This window comes from Balaenoptera ricei, chromosome 17 (genome assembly GCF_028023285.1).
Source record: "Balaenoptera ricei isolate mBalRic1 chromosome 17, mBalRic1.hap2, whole genome shotgun sequence".
Taxonomy (NCBI): domain Eukaryota; kingdom Metazoa; phylum Chordata; class Mammalia; order Artiodactyla; family Balaenopteridae; genus Balaenoptera; species Balaenoptera ricei.
In genome coordinates, this window is record NC_082655.1 from 35,910,646 (window position 1) to 35,913,905 (window position 3,260).

Genomic DNA, 3,260 nt, shown 5'->3' on the forward strand with positions numbered 1-3,260 from the left:
CCTTACTATTGATCTGTGGTTTCTTTAACAATACCTGGTTTTTGTTTTTTAAAAAATGTTTATTTATTTACTTATTTTCTTATTAGTCATCCATTTTATACACATCAGTGTATACATGTCAATCCCAATCTCCCAATTCATCTCACCCCCACCCCCACCCCCCGCCGCTTTCCCCCCGTAGTGTCCATATGTTTGTTCTCTACACCTGTGTCTCAATTTCTGTCCTGCAAACCGGTTCATCTGTACCATTTTCTAGGTTCCACATATATGTGTTAATATACGATATTTGTTTTTCTCTTTCTGACTTACTTCACTCAGTCTCTAGATGCATCCACATCTCTACGACTGACCCAATTTCATTCCTTTTTATGGCTGAGTAATATTCCATTGTATGTACGTACCACATCTCCTTTATCCATTCGTCTGTCGATGGGCATTTAGGTTGCTTCCATGACCTGGCTATTGTAAACAGTGTTGCAATGAACATTGGGGTGCATGACTCTTTTTGAATTATGGTTTTCTCTGGGTATATGCCCAGTAGTGGGATTGCTGGGTCATATGGTAGTTCTATTTTTAGTTTTTTAAGGAACCTCCATACTGTTCTCCATAGTGGCTGTATCAATTTACATTCCCACCAACAGTGCAAGAGGGTTCCCTTTTCTCCACACCCTCTCCAGCATTTGTTGTTTGTAGATTTTCTGATGATGCCTATTCTAACTGGTGTGAGGTGATACCTCACTGTAGTTTTGATTTGTATTTCTCTAATAATTAGTGATGTTGAGCAGCTTTTCATGTGTTTCTTGGCCATCTGTATGTCTTCTATGGAGAAATGTCTGTTTAGGTCTTCTGTCCATTTTTGGATTGGGTTGTTTGTTTTTTTAATATTGAGCTGCATGAGCTGTTTATATATTTTGGAGATTAATCCTTTTTCCGATGATTCATTTGCAAATATTTTCTCCCATTCTGAGGGCTGTCTTTTTGTCTTGTTTATGGTTTCCTTTGCTGTGCAAAAGCTTTTAAGTTTCATTAGGTCCCATTTGTTTATTTTTGTTTTTATTTCCATTACTCTAGGAGGTGGATCAAAAAATATCTTGCTGTGATTTATGTCAAAGAGTGTTCTTCCTATGTTTTCCTCCAAGAGTTTTATAGTGCCCAGTCTTACATTTAGGTCTCTAATCCATTTTGAGTTTATTTTTGTGTATGGTGTTAGGAAGTGTTCTATTTTCATTCCTTTACATGTAGCTGTCCAGTTTTCTCAGCACCACTTATTGAAGAGACTGTCTTTTCTCCATTGTATATCCTTGCCTCCTTTGTCATAGATTAGTTGACCATAGGTGTGTGGGTTTATATCTGGGCTTTCTATCCTGTTCCATTGATCTATGTTTCTGCTTTTGTGCTAGTACCATATTGTCTTGATTACTGTAGCTTTGTAGTATAGTCTGAAGTTAAAAAAAAAAAGTTCTATAAAATTGATCTACCCAACAAGGGATTAAATTTTGGCTTTTAAAGAATACTAGGTTTTTTTGTTATAATATAATCCTTTGTTTATTTGTATATTTTTCAGAAATAGACTTGAAGGTGATATTTTAATTCTAATAGCCATTTTTAAGTTTATGTCTTGAGTCTGTCCCTTGAATAAAGTAAATATTTTTAAAATGACAAGGTCCCTTTTATTTTCAATATTTATATGTAACTGGATTATCCAGGACTTGTTTCTCTTCTCCTTTGATTCCCCTACCTCATTTCATCGCTAACCAAATCTCTCTTGGGGTCCTCTGGAGAGAAATGAACATAAAGTAAATTTACTCAGTTTTTCTTAATAAAGAAATACTTCCTAGTATTTCTGGGTTTAAATATATACTGAGAATGTGTTTATCAGTGAATTTCATTTATTCATGTTATTATTCATATGTAGCAATATTAGTAATCTCCAAAATGCTATTCTCTTTTAAAAGTCCATTTATTTATTCATTATTCCTCCATTCAACCAGTCTTTATCAATTACCTACAAAGAGGTGGCTAATATATTTGTCCTTCCCACCAAAATGTGACTCTATTGTGGTCTAGCAGTTTCCATCTTTCCACTCTCAGCACCTGTTACATGTGGTATTTAAGTAGCTATTCAATAAACATCTGTTCAGAATGAAAGAATAAATGTGGTCTTTCCAGAACCCAGATCCATTGATGTTGTTCTGTTTTCCTAAAGATAATGAAGGCAATCCATGATGATGTTGAGTGTTTCACTGACATTCCAGAATCCCCTGGTTCTGATATTATTTACTTGCCCTTCCAAAAAGGCCCTTGAGATGTTTCAGCAAAGGAGAACAGTAGGGTACCATACAGAAGGCCTGTGCTAGAATGCACTCTCCATTCTCCGTCTCTCTGCAGCAGATGTCGGTGCTTTTCCTGCATTTATATTTCCCTCTATTCTCAGTCAAGTACAACACTCACTTCTCCCTGACCTCTGACTCTCAACTTACTCTAATAAAACAATCAAGTCTTCTTTGTCAGCAGCTCAGGGTTGATTGTTCTTTCTAAAGCTTGACCTTTGTACTGTTTCTAATCCCTACCTTCTCATATATATAGCCGCTGCCTAGCAGATACGCTTTGATTTATTTATGCCACTTGCATGCATAAGCTATTGCTCGCTGCAAAGCTGTGATAGGAAAGTCACAAAAGGAAGGTGACCTCATCTTATAAATTGCTTAGATAGATCTTTTGGTCAATGGTGGTTTAGAGAAACAGTTCAACACATGTGCCCTTTCCTTCTACTGGTCCCTTACCAATTTAAGTGTTCCTGCAGTTGTTACTTATTCATTTTTTAATTGACCAAGCCTGAAGCCTGCTGACTATACTAACCTGACTGAAAAATCAATGTTTAACAAATAAGTGAGGCGTTAACTGTATGAAAGTTAGTCATGTCAAAAACACACATGACTGCCCCAAATAACCATCTCATGTCCTATAGAGTGGGTTTGGTTTAAATTTCCTATCTAGTCGCTGAAATATTGAAATATTTCAGGGATTCCTGAGGATTTCATGGTTAAGAAAGTGTGTGAACTCCTCCTAAAAATAATTTCAAGTTGAGAGCAATTGCCCCAGAGGAAAGAGCAGGGAAACTAGAATACAGAAATTCTGCTCTTAGGTCCAGAAAAATTTTATATCAAGTCCTGGGAAAACTGCCAGAAATTCACATTGCCCTTGATGCCTTTTCCAGATGCCTAAAGGAGGGAATTTTTATTTTAAGTCTTCTGATATAT